The sequence below is a fragment of the Euprymna scolopes genome, chromosome 11 (genome assembly GCF_053919585.1).
Source record: "Euprymna scolopes isolate OS-2025 chromosome 11, ASM5391958v1, whole genome shotgun sequence".
NCBI lineage: Eukaryota > Metazoa > Mollusca > Cephalopoda > Sepiida > Sepiolidae > Euprymna > Euprymna scolopes.
The window spans coordinates 88,854,985-88,879,984 of NC_136492.1; the positions used below are offsets into that span (position 1 = coordinate 88,854,985).

Here is a 25,000-nt window from a genome sequence, read left to right on the forward strand (position 1 = left end):
ACACACTCAGCTAGCTGAGAGGCTACTTGTTTCATTTTACTTTACGGAACTGCGCGTTCCACACCTTGGCGGGGAACATGTATTCAAATTTGTCCCCTTCGTACACACAGACTTGCTACATGTATCCATCTTCTGTCAAATGCCGCGCGATGCAGCCTACTTCTATCACATCTGATCTTCACCTGTAGTTGGTGTTTAAAGAAAAACGATCAGATCCTGATCAGAAAAAGCCAACACCCCCGGCAACCTTGCAGACACGACGCCTAAATCACCATTCCTGTCACGGCCAGGATCGTAACGTATACCATTTGTCTTTCCCAGTCCCACGGCGGCCTCACGTTTTCCACGACATTGGATACGGTAAATGTGAGAGGATGCTCAGAATCAATGCGAACCGTCACCTCGCTGACATATGACTAGTACCGGCGGAGTTCGCGGCAATCAAAGAAATCATGGTCAGTCGATTCTACGGCCGTTGTTCCACAACGGGGACAATCAGGCGACTCCAAAAACCCAGAATTGCATTGTATGTTGTTGAGTGGAAGTGCATTTCGGACCAATCGCCAGGTCAGAGAGAACTCCGAATTGTTCAGATGACTCGAACCTGGCGCCCAGCTCCACGTGGAACGGATCTCACTCTGCTGCCAATCCAAACGCGCGCATAGCGGGTCGTCGGCGCCCCCTTCACGAGATCCCTGTGGAGTTCCCTACGGGTAGCAGTCACAAGGTCGCTGGACCTTGGTAGTCGTTTTAGCGCGGCTCGGCACTCTTTCATGTAGGCAGATTCTCCCCGCGGCCTGCGACGGCTCTCGATAGAAGGGTCGAGAACGAGGTCGGGGAAGGCGGCAGTAACCACGGGGTGCCACGGTTGGCCATCTTGCATATAATGGCTCAGGAAAGCCAGCCTCTCAGCGTCTCGATTACACTTCAAGTCCAGCATTCCCAAGTCTCCTTCACACGGACGTTGAATGCACACCTGCCTGCTCACCCAGTGTCTTCCTCTCTCCCAAAGAAGCAAGGACAAGAGTTCGACAAGAGCTGTTAGGTGTTGTGCAGGCAGGGAGTACGGCCATTCGGTAAGGATGAGAGTAACGACGTAAGTAGCGCACGCCTCAGCTCTACCTTTTAAGGAAAGTTTCCTAGAAAGACACGAATTGACTGCAGCCTCCACCTTTGAACCACACGCCGAGGATCCGAACCGGGTCATCCGTCCAGCTGAAGGGTGCCGGGAGGTTGGCGTTGCCACTCCAGGCGTCCAACCGCAGTCCTACCGACTTGCTGCGGTTTATCTTGGTCCCTGTAATTCTTTCGTACTGAGTGAGCGCCTCCGACACGATCTCGATGTATCTGAAGCTCGACACCAAGACCGTGACATCATCGGCGAACGAGGATACCTTTCCGGCTGAGCCACCGGGTATTGCAATTCCGTGCAGGGCCGAATTTGCCTCCCCACGTCTCAGCTTGCGGAGCAGGGGCTCCAAAGCCAGGACATAGAGCAGAGGCGACAGCGGACAACCCTGAAGAACCGACCGAGAGATAACAAACGGTTTTGAGCTCTTTCTGTGGACTTGCACGACGGCTGTGGGCTGTCGATACATCACGGAGATCCACTTGCACAAGTCCAGTTTAAAACCGGCGGCCTCTAAGACAGATGCCTAGAAACGATGGTCGACCCTATCGAAAGCTTTGGGCTGATTGAGTTGATCAGCGCGGCTTCCGTGTCGTCATCTATCCCTCCCTATAGGATCTTGCGGATCAGGTGCAAGTTGTTCTGAATCGATCTGCCCTTCACAGCGTAGTTCTTTTCCGGTTCAACCAACTTCCCGATAACAACCTGTAGCCGATTCGACAGGACATTGGCCAAAATCTTCAACTCTGTGTTTAGCAGAGTTATGGGCCTGTAATCGTCTAATTCTTCCCAACCATGCCCGTCACCTTTCCTCAGCAATGTGATCACTCCCTTGGTGACTTGCCCCGGGATGGATCCCTGAGCAAACCAATGGATGAACACATCCGCCAGAAGAGGCAGAAACATGGGCGACCGCCTTAAATACTGTTCGTATGGCAGACCATCGAGTCCCCGCGATCTGTCAGAGCTGACCTGCTTCAGCGCAGTAAAAACCTCCCGCTCCGTCACCCGGTCCTCGCAACTAGCCGCTCTAGCCGACTCGAGGCGGGGAGAGTCAGCCAAATAGTCGTTAAACTCAAGGACCGGAAGATCGCGCTGCTGCGTAAAACGCTCCTCGAAATGTTCTCGAACCTCCTCGCAGATCTCCCGAGTCGATTCCAGGGTGCGTCCATCCGGATGTCTTACCTTTGCAATGTACTTGTCCGAGCCACGCCTAGAAATTTCACGACGCGTCAGTGTTGGAGTTGACTGCTTCATAGCCTACCTTTCTAAGCCTAGCTCTGATTACTTGACCTTCATGTTGCTCGCTATTCTCACGCAGAAAGTTCTGCTTAGCTAGTTCCTGACTAACTCTATCACCCTCCCACGTAGCCCGGGCTAGTTTCTGCTCTAGCTTCTTCTTCGTCTTGGCCTTATCTAGTGCGAGGCGCTGGGCATACTTGACGGAGAAGGTTCTAATTTTGGCTTTTAGACCTACCCACCACTTACTCCCGGTAACCGCCCCCCACTAGTGCTTTTTGAATTAATTCTATTAGCTTCTCTTGGAAGTCTTGTATCTCCAGAAGGGAGGTGTTTAACTTCCAGTGAGCCACTTACTTAGGCCTATTTCCTAGCTTTAGTCGGACCATAACTAGTTTATGGTCTGTCTGGCCTAGCCAATTGAACGTGGGAGAAGATGAGAAGTCTACTTCGCCTCTCCTAACTAACATCCTGTCCAAGTAAGTGTTTGGATAGGAGGAAACGCTATAGGTCCACGTCCACATCTCCCGCCCGGCCCGAAGGTCAAGAACAACAGATAAAAGGCAAGCCTCTTTTCTATTTATTTAAAATTTTTATTTTATTTTGTTATACATTGGTTGTGGAATTGCATTCATCTGCAGAAGATCTAGCTAATTTGAATATTTTTACCCATTTATTTTAATGCGGGAGCACCTCAGGGGTCTATCCTTGGACCTCTATTATTCCTGATATTCATAAACGACATCCCTGATAATATTGTTTCGGAGATGGGTATATTTGCCGATGACACCACTCTCTATAACAGATATGAGGGGAAAACAAATGAACACATATCCAAGGAAATGGCAAAAACACTAGAGGACGACCTCCAATCCGTAGTGGAATGGGGACAAAAATGGTTGGTCACATTCAATGCTGCTAAGACTAAGCTTGTTTCCTTCAATAACTACAAGAAACCTTCTCTACCACCAATAGCAATGGCCAAGAACACATTGCCTGAAAGTACTTCTTTTAAACTCCTCAGCCTAACGTTTACAGGGAATATGAACTGGAATAGATACATTGAGAGCATTGCCAAGGCTGCTTCAAGGAAGGTTGGCTCCCTCTACCGTGCTAGAAAACTACTTACGCCTGCCAGTATCCTATACCTCTATAAGGCAACCATTCGCCCATGTATGGAGTACTGTTATCACATCTGGGCTGGTGCATCTGCTGCTTGTCTCTCGCTCCTGGACAGGGTTCAAAAAAGAGTCGCCAACCTGATAGGTCCTGAACTGTCATCTAGGCTTCAACCTCTGTCCCATCGACGAGATGTTGCATCCCTCTGCCTGTTCTACAAATACTTTAATGGTGAATGCTCTGACGAAGTGCAAACACTTGTACCTCCCCGACGTAACTACCCCCGACAAACCCGACAAGCTACTAAGTCTCATCCCTTTACAGTAGAGATCCCTAGGTGCAAGAAAGCCTTTTACTCCAATAGTTTCTTCCCCAGAACTGCGGGTCTTTGGAACTCCCTTCCGGGATTCTGCTTTCCCAACTGCAATGATATCCAGAAGTTCAAGTGTAATGTTAACAAACATCTTTCTACTCTTCTCCCTTCATAATGACCCGCTAATTAATTCCCTAATAGTAGCCCCCTGCTTCAAAGTGGCACTGTGCCTTGTTTGGGGTGAAAATTGAATAAAAAAAAATTCCCTTTTAGTTTTTCGGTTTTCTTATCGTTAGTTAAGTATTACGTGTAATTATATTCATGCAAGTATTCCACATGATTTATACTTGCGCAATATTTCTGTAAAAAGTTTATAGTAAACACAGAAATCTCTCTATATATATTTATGTATGCGTATACATATTTGTTTAAAAATGTGGCCTACCAAACTCCTCTGTTAGTTTTTTGTCTACAGACATGAAACTTAATATATATTTGAGTTTTGGCTTAGGAAAATCGGGGCAAAAGTGTGAAAATTAAAAACATGGAATTTACAAGGTGAAGGTCAGACGACGGCATTATGAATAAACATGCGTAACGTAATAGCTATTAGTTCATGTTTTAATTTTTAGCCTTGCAGCAAAGATGTCTTTATAGCTTAGGCATTAACGTCAAAGAAAAAAGTAAATTGTAAGATAAACGTGTTAGTTTCGATTCTCGATAGTGGCGCACGAGTCAGTTTTATTTAAGTTTTAAATCATTACTATATTTTGTGTCTAATATAATATAATAATAAATATGAACTCAATCAAAATATCATATTTAAGCATTTTTACGACAGGGTAATGCCAAGCGATCTGCTAGTAATTAATACATATAATCATTCAATAACAAAAATGCACTCACTTCAGTTAAAGAATCACATTTGAATTATAACGACCATAGTTATTACGAAAAGAATAAAAATTATATCAGATATTTTTTTCATATAATAACGGCTATATAACGTGAAAATTCTTGCTGGGTTTGAATTTCCAATGAAATTTTCGTTCTGAAATAGAACAGTCATACATTTCACAACACATATATTTTCAAATATTGCACTGGTATTTTATTTTCTTCAGTTCATTCACACAGAAGAAGTCTTACAATAAAGATGAAACGTTGATGGGCATCTAACTTGGTTTTTTTTTTTAATATCTGTCACGTCGGAATACTATTTCTATTATTTTCATGAATATATATATATAATATACTGGCAGTATTACCTGACCTTGGTCGGGGTTCATTCGATTCCATTTTTATGCTTATGAAGTGTAAGATAAAATGAATATGTAAAAATATAAATTTTCGAAAAAAAATTCCCAATCGAAATTTATTAAATGAGAAAGAGAGAACTTTAAATAAGTGTTTGTAAATACATAAGTAATGTATAAGCAATGTTGTTTAAAGTGTTAATTAAAGTTCAGTTAATGAAAAAAATGGAAGAACTATTTTTCTGATTAACGGGACAAGAATAATATGTTACGTCGTCAACAAAATAGAAAGAAAGGAAGAGAAAACACGCTGTAATAGTCGTGGGTGCACGTGTGCATGTGTGCGTCTGTGCGTGCGCTGTGGAGTGTGTAGTAGTAGTAGTAGTAGTAGTAGTAGTAGTAGTAATACGAACAATCCCATAGCATAAGTAACGGTGTCAGTGTCGGTCTAGCTCGTCACTAAGCAACGACTTGAAAAATGGCCGGTCATTTTCATTTGCATACGTACAATAATACATAGCGAATATATGTTGCCGATACTTGTTGGAAACATTTTGATGCAAAAACCTAGATTAAAACTCTGCCATGCACACCAAGTACCTTTGTGGGAAATTTTATAAAAATCGGTCTAGCCGTTTTTGAGTCTATAACGAACGAACTTACACACACACAGACAAATTTGTATTTATATAATCGTATATATATATAATCGTATATATATATATATATATATATAAAAGGAACTTTTAAAATATCTTATACATGGAATTTTATTTAACGTTATATCCTAAATCTAGATTCTATATATGGAATACGACACAACCATATTCACACACCGGTTATCCTCAGATCATCGAAGTTTAGCAATGAAGAGACTGGCCAATATCTTATGAGTCATCGTTTGGAAAGGCTAGGCGCTCTATTTACCGCGCTGAGACAGAAATATCTAAGTTGGTATTTGGGGGTGCGTTTAATTTACTGAGAGATATGACCCTCCCCAGTCTTCGTTAAGACATGCATCTAGGAGAAGAAAAACTCTGATGTAAAAACCTATGGTCAACTAATTACTCTGTCTTGTATCAACTATTGCGCCGACGAAGGTTAGCAGTTGTACAAAAAGTGTGATTGGTCCTGCACAAAGCCTGCACCACTATGAACAAATCATCTGTGCAGATTTCCCTCCAACTTAGCGGAGCTCATACGTTGGATTAGACGGAAGAATTCATCATATACGAAATATTTCAAATATATTTCCAATCTTTTTGAAATTCATTATATGCAGCGACGCGAGATGTTTACAAAGTTTGTTTGGAATTTAATTTAATTTTTTTGTTTTTTGACTTTCCACACCTGCATTTCCTTTTATCTAGTTTTTCTCCTCAAATTCCTTTTTCATTCAATATAATAAACTTTCTAAAAGGTTTGGGGGAACATACATTTTTCTCTGGGGCCTTATTTAGTGATTTTCCACTATTCCGAAACACGTGTAAGACTACTAAAAAGTTAAAGCTTTTGTATCGAAAAAATAAAAATAAAAACAATAAGAGGACGTTTTAAACTTTTTAAAAAATGCAGATACATGTAGAGAACTACGTTCTTTTTATCCACACACACACACACACACACACACACACACACACACATATATATATATATATATATATATATATATATATATATAGATACACACACACACACATATATATGCGTGCGTAATTAGGGTGGTGGCATATATATGCTTATATATATATATATATATATATATATATATATATATATATATAAATTATTATTTTTATACATGAAGGAATAAGTATTTAGTGCTTACGCAATCAGTGCAGAAAAGATGACGGACAATTCTAGTGGAAGGACACTTTTGACTCCATTAGCAAGGAACGTACTCCAGGACCATTGTTCACCACCACGAAATTAAAGGAAATTTTAACATGAATTAAGTTGAACGTTTTAATACAGACTATTTTAGAGCAATCAAGTAGCGGGAAGTCACGATCTCGGACACAAGGCCAGCTGATCGACTTTTTCAATTTCCCTGACAATGCTCAGCATTAAAATGTATATTTATAATATAAAGCTGAACGTCTGTGTGTGTGTCTGGTCACGAATAGGCTCCTATATGGTTGACTATTATAGAAAACTGATCACATATAATGATAGAAGATATATCGAGAAACAGCAATGGGTATGTTTGATCGGGCATAATGATGATTCATTAACATTGTGGGGGCTGCGTTCGCGCCTAGTCCACAAAGTATGGAAATAAAAAACTTCAAAATTAAAAAAAAACGTTTACAAGTGTTTTTGATATAGATGTACAAAATAATACTTTGATAAGTATGTTTTAACTTAAATAGGGATGGTATGATAAAATTGTGGGGTCTGCGTCCGCGCCTAGCCTCCATAGAATGGAAATAGGCACAAACTTTAATAAAGACTTTTCATATCTATCTGCGTAAGTATACTTTGATAATTATGTTTCAGTTTGAAGAAATAAGGTATAATAAAATTATGGGGTGTTCCTTCGCGCCTGACCTTCATAGAATGGAAATATGTCACAAAGTTTAACAAGGTTTTTTTTTTAATATAGATCCACAGAATATTGTGATAAGTGTTTCAGTGTGAACAGGTATGGTATAATAAATTATGGGGTTTATCTATTTTATTTTTACTTTCATCATATTTTGCTTTGGTTTTGATACCCCCAAATTCGAAGCTATCTCTTTACAACCCTTCCTTTTCATAACCTATCATACTTTCATAAATCAGAGTCCATTTTCTGTAAGCTATTTTTGAACCCAGTCAACGACGGGTACTTTTGCTAATATATATATATATATATATATATAAGAGAGAGAGAGAGAACGCTTACTATTTTATCTAATTTTATGTGTGTATATATATATATTTATATACATGGTAACATATACATATTGTATATATACATATATGTATATATGTGTGTGTTAGTATGCCTGTATTTGTATACGAATAGCTGCACTCATAAATGTTCAGGGCGACCGATTCCTTAGTTATTTTATTTCTCATTTTCTTGTGTTACTATATAAAGCAGTTCTGTAACCGCCTCGAAATTACTGTCATTGGATAAGGCAAATGTTTCCAGGTATATGTCTACGTCCCACTGAGAGGAAAGCCGTCTTTTTAAGTTAATATATTTGAAGCCTTTTGCCTTCGCCTCAGTAAAGGCTAAATCAATAAGGATGTGCCAATGACATTTTCCCAGTAGTGATTATCTCCGCTCGAACCGATCGGGTTTTCGTCACATTTGCATTTGCGTAGATATTAAATGAACGCTTCGCCTGTATTTGTCGCATAAAAACTCTGAACACACTTCTTCGTCAACAAGTAAATGGAAACTGTGTTACAGCTATAATGGTGAGAAACATAATAACATTGAAGGAAGGTCGGGAGGCCACTCGAGGATAAGTGTTATTGTAATCATTCTGACAATAGTGTAGTAGTCTTTTGTGTTGGAAATTTGCTCCAATTGTGTTCTTTACGAAAATGGTTCAATAAGAACTTTTTTAAGTAGGATTTGGAGATGACGATATTTCACGCTGACTACAATATCGTCATCTTCAAGTCCAAGTTCTTATTGAACCGTCCTCGTAAATCTAATTGTAACAAATTTCCATCACGAACGACTAATATGCTACTGTCCAAATAACTAATATAATTCTTTTTTTTTTCTCGTGTGGCCTCCGGCCCTAGATATGTGGTAATCCCTTTGTGGAAAAAAGGTTTAAAATGGAAATGGCTTTAATTACGGTTAGATGTAAAATCCTGAGCAATTAAATAGTTGTCTTAATGTGTGCTTTGTTGTAAGTCTTTCGGCGTTCGTACTGTTGTGCGGATGTGTGTGTGTGTGTGTGTGTGTGTGTGTGTGTGTGTGTGTGTTGTCTGGATGAAAGTGCGATGATCTTTCTTTCTCATCAAATATTTCTTGGAGTTCATATATTAAATCTATTTCTCTTTCTGCTTCTTGTAAAATCGGTCCTATCTCTAGCTCTAAACGTTTTCTTGCACCTATAACTATCCTCTACAAATTTTACTAGCTAACCATATACGGAATACAGTTGTCATATTTTCGAAGGGTGAATCTCTACTCCATTCAAGGCTTTTTAATAAAGTGTAGAAACGTATCTGTAATTTGATTAGTCCCACCCATTATTTTTCACTGCAACTCACACTGTAGTGTAAATATGTGTGTGGGAATGCGTGTGTATCTGTGGTGTCGGGATGGGGTAGATACAACTTGTGAGTGTCTCTCACAGACGTGATGTTGCTAGTCTAAGACTTTTTATAAATCCTATTATGGCATTTGTTCCTCAGAATTATCTGCTCTATCCGTTACGTCTTTTGTTACAGCTAGTTTGTGATTTTCGCACCGTTGTATGTATGTGTGTGTGCGAGTGTGTGTGTGTGTGTGTAGTGGGCAGATGGAAAGATAGAAAGAGAGTAAAAGAGGATGTGTCATTAGATGAGTAGTTTCATGTCTGTAATGAAGGCTAAGCAATATACCTTATCCACTCATCATTTTACTGATCAGAGGTGTCGGTGCAATTTGTCAGATTTTCAGTCACAGCAGACGAAAAAGCTCTGATACGTCGAACCAGCTATTCAATCAAGTGTTGATACAGACTGGCTTTTTTTTCACTTATATTAACCCCAAACAAGGTACATTACTGAGGAAACGTAACAAGGCTATTGAGAACAAGATCTCCTATATTTAAGGCCATCCTAAGATTCTTGTTCACATTACATTTAAATTTCTATATTTTGGTTCATTTGAAGAAACCGGATGCCGGAATGGAAGTCAGATTTAAAAAACAATGTATTGAAGTATCTGTGGACCTCTACAATGGATATAGTGGGAGTGTACTCATTGTTGAGTTGGTCGAGAATATTATATTTAAGAGAGCCCAAGTTAAAAAAGCTTATCGAAGTACATTTCATTTAAGTAACTGTAAAGCAGACGCATGGATGAAACATTACGATAATGAGACATGGGCAGGAACTTGGTAACCAGTGTGGAACCCATTATATTAGAGGTTCTTTGTTGGAATCTGTTTGAAAGGGCCATACAACATTCGAGACGCGTCGATAAAACACCATGCATTTATTTCAATATATAGGAACATTCTATTCTATGGACGATCTGATGTTTTGAAAAGATTTATGAATAAAAGTAAACATTGCCTTGAAACAGCTGTAAAAATATATATATTTGTGTATATTCTTTATTTGTAAAAATATTATTTGCTTATTAGGTCAATTCTCACAATACACACACACGCGTATATAAATATATATATGTGTGTGTGTGTGTGTGTGTGTGTGTGTGTGTGTGTGTGTGTGTACATGTATGTGTGTAAGTAACCAAAATGTGGTAATTGCACATATGTGAGCGCCCGTGAACCTGTTCCCATTTTTACAAACACCTCTCTGTGTGAGGTGCATTTAGACGATTTTCTGATATTTCCGCTGGGTTTCAAGAAACGCCTTTATTGTATACAGTTATCTAGATAAATAGCTCCAAGGAAATACCCCGCCAACGGGATCGAGGGAAATAGAGTGAAACTAAATACAGCGAAAATTCGTACATAGAGGTAAGTCAAGTAAACACATCAATGATGATATATTACTATATTAATGCTCACACGCATACTAATATATATATATATATATATATATATATATATATATATATATATATATATACTGAGAGAGAGAGAGAGAGAGAATAAAAAGGAACAAACCCAGTTATGTGTTCATCAATGTTTCGTCTTTATTTTGAGACTTCCTCTACATGAAATAAAGAATAAACGTTGATGTACACATAACTCGGTGTGTTCCTTTTTATTTTCTCTATTTTGTCTGACTATTATCTCCATTAGTCTCATCGTCATATATATATATATATATATATATATATATATATGTGTGTGTGTGTGTGTGTGTGTGTGTGTGTGTGTGTGTGTGGGTGTGTGTAATAATATATAACGTAATTTCGTGCTGTAAATGTGATTATTAAAATTCTAAAACAAATATTTTTATTTTGTAATAGAATATGATTACGTAATGTTTATTATTCCAATAATTTTGCACTCTACTGAGTTACAATATATATATATGCATATATATATATGTATATATATATATATATATATATATATATATATACACGCTTAAATATGTGTGCGTGTTCATTCACACGACTTTTATTAAATAAACGTTCAAGCTTGTTTTTTTTTTATCTATACTTTCCAATTGGCGAGCCCGCGATATTGTTAGGTTCCAATATAAACCTTACCTCACCATAATATAAAATATTTTAACTAGTTGCGCTATAATTATAAATCGTACAAAATATAAAATTATACTAGATATATCTAAACATATACCTTTTTGTACAATAATTCAAAACTGACTTTTATAACTTATAAAAAAAATCTAAAACAGCCTACTTACTAATATAAACTGATTCCCCAAATAATCTACAAAAACTAAGTGATAACACATACGTGTTTTGATGCCCAGTGAGTGAATGGGTCTCTATAAATATATACATGCATTTGCAAGCCTACAGAAACTATTTCGCTAAACCTGACACAAATCTTCATCTATCGGCATTTTACAGTCGATACAATTTCAGAAACAGAACCCGTAATACAGGGTGTTTCAAAAGTCTTGGGAACATAAAGATTTTTAATAACTCAAAAACTATTAGGAGTTAAAAAATGAAATTGGTACCGTTGGAAAGGTTAAAGTTTCAAGTTTTGTGGGGAATCTTCAAACTTGCTCAATATGAGCACCATTCGTCACACGGCAGACATCTAGTCGATAGTCCATTTCCTGCCAAACGCGTTCCAGCATCTTGACGTCAATGGTTCCCACAACTGCCGTTATTCGAGCCTTTAGTTCGTCAATATCTCTTGGAAGGGGCGGCACATAGACTTGTTGCTTGACAAAGCCCCAAAGGAAAAAGTCACACTCAGTATCCCATATGCGAGTGCTATGCTTGTTAACTTTGCCATTCAGATAGAAGGTCGCCTCATCGCTAAAAACAAGCCGGTCATCAAAGCCGTTATCTTCCAACTTCTCTTGCATTGCAATGCAAAAGTCACGGCGAAGTGGCTTATCAGTGTCCTTCAACTTTTGGACCAACTTGAGCTTGTAAGGTACCATTTGCAGTCGTTTCCTTAAGACACGCCAGACAGTTGCTGGAGCAAGCTGAAGTTCCCTGCTGGCTCTTCTCACTGATTTACGGGGGCTCTGCTGAAAGGCTGTCCGGAATTGCTCAACTGCATCTTCTGAAGTTGAAGGGCGACCTGTTCGCTTACTTGGGCACAAACACCCATCTTTCACAAATTTAGCATGCCATCTGACAATGGGTTTCCTTTCAGGGACTTCTTTTTTAAATTTCCTGCGAAATGCACGCTGAACACATGCCCACGATTCAGTCTTTGCAAATTGGAGAACGCAAAACGCCTTGTCTTGTTTAGAGAACGCCATTACTGCACATGGAAAGATAAGACGAAAATCATTAGTATGACCAAAAACTTGATTAAGCAAGCTTTAAAATGACACCAGTTTCATCTTTCTACCTGGAATAGTTCATGAGATATACGCATTTGTAATGTTCCCAAGACTTTTGAAACACCCTGTATATTAACTAAAAAAAAAAAAAATGCCATCGTTAACGTTTCAAATTGTAACTTCGGTCTCCTTATCCGCGGACACATTATTATTAATGAGAGTTAGTGCAAGGGTGGGGAAAATCTAAAAATATGAAAATCTAAAAAAAACTTTTTTTAATCTGCTTTTCTTAAAGGTTCACCAATTTTAATTTGACACGACAACATAAATTACTTACAAAGAAGTACTTACTTAATTCTATGATATGTTGAATTGTGGCGAGTTCCTGTTTACGCTGGAATATAACATCAGGTCGCTGGTCTGCAATTGGAAAATATGAATAAAATAAATAATCAGAAGCTTTAGTCTTCTATTTTATCAAAGTTTTATCAATATATGTATATATACATATATATATATATATATATACACATATATATATATGGCATATTTCATTAAATAAAATAGACGCTTTTTGTCTATTAATTCTATTTCCGATCCTTTCCAACTTCCAAATAAGTCTTCACTTCTGGCAGGAACCACCATATTTATCATAAGTATGTGTACTTTCCAATCCTCCAGGATTCATCGTCAAGGATAAATTAATCTAACTGGTTTTGAACAATTTAGAACGGTTTTTGTTTTTCTCATTGGTTAATTATTTTATTTATCTTTTTTTTTTCCATTGGTTAAAATTAATAGCTTCCTGAAATGTTTGCAAAACTATCAAAATAAATAACTCTATAAACACTTCAGGATGATATTACTATTGCTAAAGTTTATTTTATTAATAGTTGTTTGTGTTTTTAGATTTTATTAGTAATGTTTCGAGTATTTCAAGTTTCCGTTTATTATTGGTTTGTTCACGGATAGATGTGCTGTCAACTAAAAATATCCTAAAAGAGAAAAAGAAAACTTTATACACTGTCAAAAACCAGTTAGCTCGAACAAATAAACAAAAAAAGGTGTTTCGAAATCGTGTCGAAAGAGTCGGCTAATTTCAGTTAATATTCGTAGATGTGATATCTACTGCCTGCATATCAGCAGTAATTATCTTGGTTGTATAAGACGCGTTACTTGTCACATAATAAAATGTAGAACTAGATGAAATATAAAAATTAAAATCGAGGCATAGCAGTAACGCATATGGTTAGGTCGTCAGTATTGCACACTTCATACGTGCAACGACCTGGGTTCGTGCCTATGTCGGAGCACGTCACTTATGGGATGCAGTACATCGAAACCCACTTTGGGTCTGGCGTTGTCCGTTGTCGATGCAATTGTTCGATTCCATATAATTATGTGTTCTAGCTTTATCCTAAAAAAGGTATATTTGAACGGGTATTTATATATATATATATATATATATATATATATATATATATATATATATATATATATATATATATTACGACGTCATTGTTAACAAGATATTTCCTAATAAAACTTCATTTAAAAAGAAGGGAAGTCACTTGCAATAGAATACTAAATTATAATCAACCCATCATTTAAACAGTCAAGAAATTAAATTCTGAAACAATAACCCGTGAAGCCAAAAGAAAGAATCTTGAATCCAACCGTAAACAATCTAAGTGTTAACTGCGGAAACAAAAAAACTTCGTTAAAATATTACAATCAAATAATTAATGAAGCGGGATTTACAAATATGCACAAAGTGCCATCTATCCGATCTGTATATATATATATATATAATTACAAAAAATTACTGATTTTTTAAACCGATTATTATTAATTTTGAAATATACATTATTTCAAATCCTTGGAGTAACGGAAGCACACGATTTTATTTATCAACTTTACCATTTAATACTCAAACTAAATTAACCTATACTAAAGTAGGGGTAGAGATGTTCATTTTAATAAAGGTTTACAGCGTGATAAACGGCGTCCACTCAAAATGCGTCCCCAAAAATAATTTTCCTTACAAAAATTAGTGGCCGAGGAATATCATTGAAATGTTACCTGATGCCTAAAAATTGGCATTTCTTGGATTACGATTCATTCGTCATTTAATTATTATTTTAATTAGCGTTGTAGTATTTTTTGTTTATTTGTTTGTTTTTTCGAAAATAGTCAATTTTATTAATCACATATTAAGAGAAAATCGTTGTCAAATGTATCTTTTATAATGTAGTTCCTTTAGGTATTAGAATGCTATATTTATTTATTTATTTTAATTTTATAGTTATTTTTCTATATTATAAAAATAGTAAATATTGACAGTAGATTATTCTGGGTCGGGCGTTCCACCAGAAGTGAAACATAAAGGAGTTCCCTCAGCTTCCGGTATGCTCATTCGACAGCGAAAAATCGGAAAAAAACGTGAACAATGAAGTCATAAACCGGCAGTGAAACAGAACCAGGCATTTGGAATATTTCATTTCCTCCAACAAGGGCGAGGGGTAACTACGTAAAAACGTGTATAAAAAGGTGTGATTTATTGGCCTCGACAAAATGGGACTTTCACTGTGATAGTGATTGCTGTGATAGATTTTCACGTAACCACCCACCGGGAGGAATAACAGATTGCGTTAAAATGGACGAGTAGACATACGTATACTCCGAGGTACATACACAGTGTGACATGAAACACGCACACACACACACACACACACACACACACACACACACACACACACACACACACACATAGTGTCATACGCACACGTTAATATGCTGAAATATATGAACGCATTTTTTTTTCATCTATAATTTGACGTGGACTATTATTTGCATATTGGAACCGGACACTTTCTATAGCTTCACAGGATCTGATGAATAATCGTGTAGAAGAATTCAGGAATGAGAAAGCTGAAACTTACTAGGACATCGGGTCTCGCGCAGCACATTGATACGAACGCATTTGTATACAGACCGTGAGGCACAAACATGTGACACGCAGAAATGCAAGCACGTAGCTGATCTTTTATTTATGCAGCAAATAAGATGTGAAAAGAGGACTTATATATATATATATATATATATATATATATATATATACATATGCATATATATACATATATATATACATATACATATATATACATGTATATATATATATATATATATATATATAAATATATATATATATATATATATATATATATATATATATATAAGGTGTCCACAAAGTCTGACTACATTAAGTAGCCAGACTTTGTGGGCACCCTGTAGATTATGTAGCCAGACTTGTTCCTTGCTAATAGAGTCAGATAGTTTTGTGGACAGGTTCGAATCACCCAACCAGCTGTAATCATTGATAGATTCCTGAAAGGATGAAACATGTATGTCCATAGGTATTAAACATATTATCATAGTAATAATTTTATATATGTATATATACAGGGTGCCCATAAAGTCTGGCTACATAATCTACAGGTTGCCCACAAAGTCTGGCTACATAATGTAGTCAGATTTTGTGGACACCCTGTATACATATATATGTATATATATATATATATATATATATATATATATATAAATTATTTGCTATAATAAATTATTTACTATAATATATATATATATATATATATATATATATATATATAAAGTATTTACTGTAAAAATGCTATATAATAAATTATTAAATACCTACAGACACTAGAGTGTCATCCTTTCGGGAATCATAAATGCAGGGTGTCACGATTAGCACCAGTCAATAGATTCGGACCCAGCAACAGAAGTCATCTCTGGACCTAATCCATTCGAAATATTGTTGAAATGTAAACATTTATTTTGTAAATGCTTTTTAGCGTCTGTAAGAGTAATCTAATCTTATTTTAAAAAAATCTCTAAACGTTTAAATATAAAGTTGTTATTTTTCCCGATTACAGTAAAAACAGGTGTTAAGTGTTCAGATATTTTATCAAACGTACAAAAAATCAATTGATGTATAGATTTTTGTTTTACTGGTAATTCAAAATCAATAAATATTTACTATTCTATAATTACTCTAGCAGCGGAAGATATTGATTTAAGCAAAATCAAATAAAACAATGAATAGGAAGAATCGTTTTTTGGCATCGGAAATCGGCACATTTTCCCCCCATTTTCGATACTGATTCCAATACCCCTAAAAGTTCTGTTTTTTCGATTCCCGATTCCGATTAATCCTCTCCACAAATATGTATGTATCTATCTATCTATCTATCTATCTATCTATATATATATATATATATATATATATATATATATATGTACATTTTATACACACACATATGTATATATATACATATGCATATACATGTACATATATACATATATATACATATGCATATATGTGTGTGTGTGTGTGTGTGTGTGTGTGCACGTACGTACGTATATGGAATCCTTAAAATTATTATGTATAAACAATGACACAATAAACATGTGTATAACGGACAGGCAGCTTATATCGATAACCTTATACGACAATGCACTTTGGAGAGGGACTCTATTTAGAATCTCTGTTTAATTCCATTATTTCCAAGTAGTTTCGTATGTAATGTTATCAAACTCTTTTGAATTTCTATTTAAAACAAACGTCAAGACATTTCAGGTGGCTGTGTGTGTTACTGGTACCAATGAAGACAAACATGGTGGATTAGTTAACAAACATGTATTATGGAAAGGCTGCTACAGAAGTACACGTCATTATTCTGTTTCCATAACTGTCAGAAATCGCTGGTATTTACCTACTTTCTACTATAAGTTGATGTAACACATGTTCTGAAGGTGAGAGAGAATCAAGCTCCTACCCCTAAAGTAGGAGCACATCGAAATTTATAAATTTATTTCATCCGAAAAACGGGAGGCCAATTTCGGAAAAATGAACATCCTAGGACTATTCAGAATAAATGTCGTAACTCGCTAGATAAAAGGCGATCAAGTGGTGTCGAACTGCTTGTTAAGATTGGAATCTCGGCTGTCAATAATCAGCGATCGGAGTGTTCAAGCAGGAATTGAAAGACACCCTACATAATAACTACGGCTAAGGCAACAACATATTCTTTTCATTGTTTTAACTCTCGAGTGTGTATCCGTTGATATCATATATGCTATTACATAGAGTGGTGTCGTTCTCAGTTGAGTAACTGTGTCTAACTATATCGGATATATACTCGAGAGTCAAAACAATTACAAGAATATACTCTTGTCATAGCCCTACTAATAACATGTACAATGCAGCTTTATGTGGAATCTCAGTTTAAGTCCATTATTTCAGAAATAGGTTCATCAGCTGACCCTATAACATTAACATTCAAAAATTGCGTTTTCCATTTAACTATTAATTGAATATTTAACGATATATATTGAAGCAGGAAACAGGGGGAAATGCCAAAGTCTAACAGTTCGAACGAGGAAACACTAAAGTAGAAGGCTTTCTGATATCTAGGGATTTCTACATTGAAAGGGGGACGCTTTGCTTCTTGTCAGGGTAGTTCCACTACTTATGTTAAGCAAGCACGTGTGCTACCATTTCGTCAGAGCACACTTTATTAAAATACTTGTTGAACAGGTACTGGGGATGCAACATTGTGGTGATGGGACAGTTTTTAGCATGGTTGCGAATTTCTCAAATACCTACCTAATAATAGTCGCAACTTTATGCATTCGAGCACTCCCAGTCCAAGGATTCTGCCATAGGTGAATATCTATTAGATTTTTGTGCTAAGGTTTACGAGAGCCGTAATTATTTATGTGCGGTATCTCTAGATCCATTGAATTAATGGAGATAAACAGTATATATATATATATATATATATATATATATATATATATATATATATATATACATGATGATTGCAACGTCTTGTCTGACGAGTGCCACTCCCTCAGACACTTAAAGTCCATGAGCACAATAGTGACTTCCATCGCCATAGGACCCTTTAAATATACAAATGCCAGAGGGAGTATCTATACATAGAAGATGTTACAGAGTCTTAGCTTTGTACGACCGCTAAGTCTCTCTCTCGGTTGAAAATATTCAGATCCAGCAACAAGTAAAAGCAACATAGCCAGCAACAAGTTAAACTGCAGACCAGCTTAATGCGGGTACTGGTCTCCCGCCTTATGGTTTTTTTTTTAAATCAGAGATTTGCTTCTCCAAGAAACGTTGCCCTCACCACGGCTTATAGGATCCCTCTCCACCCCAACACACAGAAACACACACGGTTCTAGTTGGCCGTTGACCCCGAAAAGGGTGCATTCACCTTTTGGGAGGTCTTGTTTTTAATCCTTCAAGGAGACTAGCCACTCTCCTAACCAAACACGTCTTGTGCAGGAACCAGTTTAGTCGCCGGTGACCCGACGATGAGGTAATTAGTACTGAGTTACATGGTACCAGTAGAATATGATATGACCTGACATATGCATACATACATACATACATACATACATATATGATGATTTCAACGTCTTGTCAGACGAGAGCCACTCTCTCTGTCACTGAAAGTCCATGTGCTTGAAGATGACTTTTTAATCCTACCAACTACTCGCACACCCTCAAGCAGACATTACACTGAAGACGGCCGTTGGTATATATATATATATATACATATATATATATATATATATATATACGCATACATACATATATACACATACATACATATACACACATATAAACATACATATATATATACATACACACATATATACATATATAGATACATACACAAAAGGTGCATACATATACATACATATACAAATACGCATACATGCAGACATATACATACACACACAAACATGCACACGTACATACATACACATACATACACATACACATATGCACATACATACACACATATACATACATACACACATACATATACGTACACATATATGTATATATATACATACACACATACGTACACATGCATATACGTACAGATACATGCACATACATATCTATGCATATATACACATACATATGCATACATATATACACAAATATATGCATATATACAAACATACACACATACACATATATACACACATACACATATACATACACGTATGCATACATAAATATATACACACATATGCATACATATACATGCACATATACATATATAAATATACATACATATAATGATAGCAGATCAGTTATTACATGCTATCAGGCCTACACGCGTCACAATTTTTTCATCGGCACAGCACTTTTTTTTTGTTTTTATAGACAAATGTCTGAGGGAGTGTGTGTACAAAAATATTATTGCAAAGTTTTGGACATCTCCAAAGAAGACCCTAAATTACCGTATATTTGCTTCCGGATTGCACTTGCTCGCACCACTGCGTTTATATTTGCTCTCTATCGCCCCCACAACTGCGGGGTTACTATCTTTAAGAGCATATCTGGAAAAATTGACCACATTCTGTCTGCTCATCCTTCGGCTAATAGTAACGTCTGTTGAGACTTTAATGTTCACAATGTGAATTGGTTAGCCCAACTCAAACAAGACAGATGATGAGGGAGGTTCTGTCAGGATTTCCCCATTGCTTATGACCTAACTCAGATTGGTCACGAACTCACCCGTGTGCTCGACACTGACGGTCAGTATGCAAGTCTCCTCGACCTTTTTCTCACAACTTGCTCTAAGCTATATTCATCCTCTGTTCTGTCTCGACTAGGATCTTCCGACCACTCGGTTGTATCAATTAAGATAAAAATGAAATGTAATAAGTCCTCAAACATACCTCTTCGTCGTACAGTTTATCAATACTCTATGGCTGACTGGGATCGCTTTTGTACCTTTATATAGATCTATCTCTGCATTCCATGTTTAAAAAGAATGTGTCATCTTTAGTATCAAATCTGAAGGAATAGTTAAATATTAGTATAGACTGCATCATACCCTTCAAAAATTCCAGCAAAAACCTAAAAGCCAGCCGTGTTTCTCTCCAGAATGTGCTGCTGTCATTTCTCAAAGAATCACTCTATCTATTACTTCTACTCTAATAGATCTTGTATGACTATAGCCGTTTGCAGGACTGTTACCAACTACTATAAACGAGTAATAAAGAAATCCAAAATAGATGAACAACGGCTTGGTTCCCACCAGTTATGCAAATAAGCTTATTCTACGCTATGCGGTAAAGGCCGCTATCCCGTATTTTCATCCTGTATCTGAAAACACGCTATGCGACATACAAATATATGTACATGATGTTGCCAAGTTAATCAAAAACCATTATTCAAGTAAAGCAACTGTCCCTGACAGCATTCTAATCATAGTGCTCCAAAAGCTTAAACAATAAGCAGCTCCCATACTTACAAAGTTATTTAAGCGTTGTTTTAAGGAGAAATGCTTCCCGACATCCTGGAAAATCTCATCAGTCTGCCCTGTATTAAAGAATAGAGAGGCTCGGTCATCTCCCTCTCAATAAAGACTAACCAATCTCCTGTGTGTCATGAGTAAGTTGTTGGAAACTGTTAAATAGAGAAGTAGTCAACCACCTCAGCAAAAATGGCCTCCTTAGTGGCATGTAATACAGTTTCCGATCTGCTAGATCTCCAACAGATGTGCTAGCAGTTATATATCCTAGGATTAGGGAATCTCTCGTCGGAGCCTTCTTTTCTAAGGTAATTGCTCCTGACATATCAAATGCCTTTGATAGGGTATGGCATAAAGGTCTACTTAATAAATCTCCAGATACGGTATATCTGGAAATGCCTTTATAATTATTAAATCATTTCTCTCTATTAGATTCATAGAGTAGTGGTTGACGGACAGAAATCAGAAGCTTACAGTATTAATGTTAGAGTCTCTCAGAACTCTATCCTGAGCCAAACTCTTTTCCTGGTATACATCAATGATCTCCCATATCACATCATAAGATCATTGAAGCCATTTATGTTGCCGACACGACCGTCTATCGTAACACTTTAAAGGTCGCAAATGAGCAAGTTCTCTCTGATTCTCTCTCTTCTTATTTTGAGCATGTGGTACAATGTGGAAAGAGATGGCTGGTTAATTGTTATACATCTAAACAAGGCTTCTATCTTTATATCATCAACACTCTGATCCCAGTCTGGAATCAATTGAAATGAATGGCTATTGTCTTCGAGAGGTTCCATGCTTTGGCAAGCGTTCAGGTCTAATATGAATTGGAGCACATGCATACAATTCAATTCCCAAGGCTGTTTGGAAAATTGTTCGATCACTTCTTCTGTTCCAGTAAATATCTCACAGCCTATGTAAATTTTTTTTTTACCTGTACAAGAGTCAAGTATGTCTAAGGATGGAGAAATGTTGCCACATCTGAGCAGGAGCTGCTAGAAGCAGCTTATCCTGCGTTGAGAGAGTTCAAAATATATTTCGTAGCTTAGTGGAGATTCTCTTTTCTCTTCTTAGCAACGTCTTTTCCACAGAAGAGAAGTTGTGAGCCTCTCTCTGCTTTATCGTTATTTTAATTGCAAGTGCTCGTCTGAGCTTTAATCCATAGTGCACCCTAGTTTGACTTTTACGAAATAAATTCGTCTAGCTGAAACCAGGATCGATAATTCTTTATCTTTGCCTCGACCTAAACGTAGATACCATGGACAAAGCTTCTTTCGCCTGTGAAACTCTCTTTTGTTTCTCTGCTTTCCAGCTGACTACAATATGTTCGTCTTCAAGTCCAAAATAAACAAGTTCTTGATGAGCCGCCCCTTTAAGTAATCCAATTTATTAAATTTCCACAAATAACGATTAATACGATATTGTCCCACAGACTACTGTACACTCATTAAGCCTTATCCTCGAGTGGCCTTCGGACAAGTGGTGACCTATATATATATATATATATATATATATATATATATATATATATATATATATATATATATATATACTAGCAGGGGGCGCCCGGCTTTACTCGAGCATAAAATACAATAAATATCATATTTTGATTTGTCTACCTTTCGTATATATTATTATGAAGTCCTGATTTCAAAAGTAAATTAAAAAAAATATTTATGTGCCATCAGCTAGAATTAAAACCGTAGCATTCAAAGCTGGTGACGTTACCACTGTACCAATGTTACAGGCATATAAACCGATTAAAAATTAAAAATAGATTAAAATGAATATACAAAATGTTTAAGGGGTTTTTATTTCAATTTTGACCCATTTTTAACCCTTTAACAACAATTTTAACCAGCTAAAGACCCGTAAAAGAACGGTCTATTAAAATCCCATCATTTGAGGCCTGCGACTGTTAATTTCGGAGGAGATAAGGTTTGTATATATGGAGACATACAGACAGACAGGCCGACCGACAGATAGACAAGTCGACATACATATATATATATATATATATATATATATATATATATATATATATATATAACAACAATAACAATATATATATATATATATATATTGGATTACTTAAATGAGATTGGTATGAGAGAATTTCTAAGTCTATACAATTTTGGTTATATATTAATCTCTCTAGACACTTAATATAATTCTATCTTAGCTTAATACCGCAGTGAATAATTCAGATTAATAGCAACAAATGGTTAATTAACTGGATGAATGAGGTTCTAATGTTCAGTTTGTGTAAACCTTTCCATAGAGTTCATAATTAACTTCGTAGTCAAGTAGGGTTTCCCCTTTTCACTTCTCCTGCAATCTCTTTCATACAGAATAGACGTTGCTAGCCTGTCTCTAATTTATCGTCATTTTCATGGCATGTGCTCGTCTACGCTCCACTCTATGCTCCCCCTTTAAATTAACTAGAAAAATGGAGTCATAATATTCAGTGTGTGTAGACCTTTTGGATCTAGAGCTAAATCAAAGAAAATTTCCGTTTAATATTCATACCTCCATTTGTATTTATTTGATACTAGCAGGGCCCATAACCCGGCGTTGTCCGGCTGAGAACGGCTCCCCTCCTCGTAAAACATTAAAGTACTGTTATTATCGGTGACTACCCCACAACCTCTTCGCGTTAAGAACGGCTTTAAGACTAGACACTCCCAACCATCGAAATGTACTTGTCTCTGCCTAATTATAGTGAGATTTTCGTAATCAGCATAGCTGAAAACCTATTCAAGTCGTCATGTTAAAGAAAATTGTGGAAGTGGAACTGATGCAAAAATTTACCCACAAAAAAAAAATGATTGTCTGTATAGAGTGACGTTTAATATGTTTGTTAGTTTTTTTAGTGTGATCGTAATCCGTAGAGAGCTACGATAATAGGTTAATGCATTTAATTGTGTTGTTTTTTAATGACGCCAATCGGTTTATATGTTTAATTTTGTTTGTTTTTCTTTCAGCACAATTGTAATCTCTAGAGAGCGATGACAATCGGTAAATATGTTTATTTTCTTTTTGGTTGTTCGCGTTGCTAATCGGTTAATATGCTTAATTTTGTTTATTTCGACACGATTATAATCTGTATAAAGCGACAACAAACGATTAATATGTTTAATTTTGCTTTTTTTTTCATCCCGATTGTTATCTGTAAGGTGTGACAAAAAACGGTTAATATGTTTAATTTTGTTGTTTTTTTTAGCTACGCCAATCGGTTAACATGTTTAATTTTGTTTTATACTTTCAGCAGGATTTAATCCGTAGAGTGCGACGATAATCAATTAATATGTTTAATTTTGTTGCTTTTTTTTAGAGCCGTCAATCGGTTAATATGTTTAATTTGTTTTTTAGTACGATTTTCTTCTGTAGATTGCGACGACATATTGTATAATTTCTGGAACGTTCGTTTATTCTTTATAGAATCGGAATATGCGAATAATCAATCAAAAAGTGCAGATTTTGAGAAGGGAGAATTTATTATTTTTGATGGAAAGATTGTTATGGGTATGTATGTAATAATCAGTTAATGGCGGTGAAGCACAATATCGTAGGAAAATATAGAATTTGATCCGGTCTCAACTTAACTTCTGATTAGGATTCATAAATAAAATGAAACGAAATAATTATTCCCTATATTGCTTCATTATGTAACCTTGTATTTCATATTTCGTCGTATATACACACACATATATATATATATATATATATATATGTGTGTGTGTGTGTGTGTGTGTGTGTGTGCACGCGCGTGTACCTATAACTCCTATAATCATTGATTCCCTCGCCCACCCTGCCACTCGTTATCGTCATAACTCTTTCATAATATTAAGTTTATTTATATCATCTCTTATTTCCTCTTTTTTGATTCCAGATTCATGACTGTCGACGAATTTTTTTTTTTTTTTTTTTTTTTGAAACTCAAGATATCCTCAACACGTCCTCTTTTATAACATCATTAAATATCCTC

The 25,000-nt window shown here is 36.2% G+C and overlaps 1 long non-coding RNA gene across 1 annotated transcript in view; it reads left to right on the forward strand.

The window, feature by feature from the left end:
* Positions 1-25,000, forward strand: part of LOC145288244 (uncharacterized) — a 107,221-nt gene that overhangs the window by 23,593 nt on the left and 58,628 nt on the right. The window contains exon 2 of the long non-coding RNA XR_013869275.1: positions 23,997-24,030. This is a non-coding gene — a long non-coding RNA (uncharacterized LOC145288244). The remainder of the gene's footprint in view (positions 1-23,996; positions 24,031-25,000) is intronic.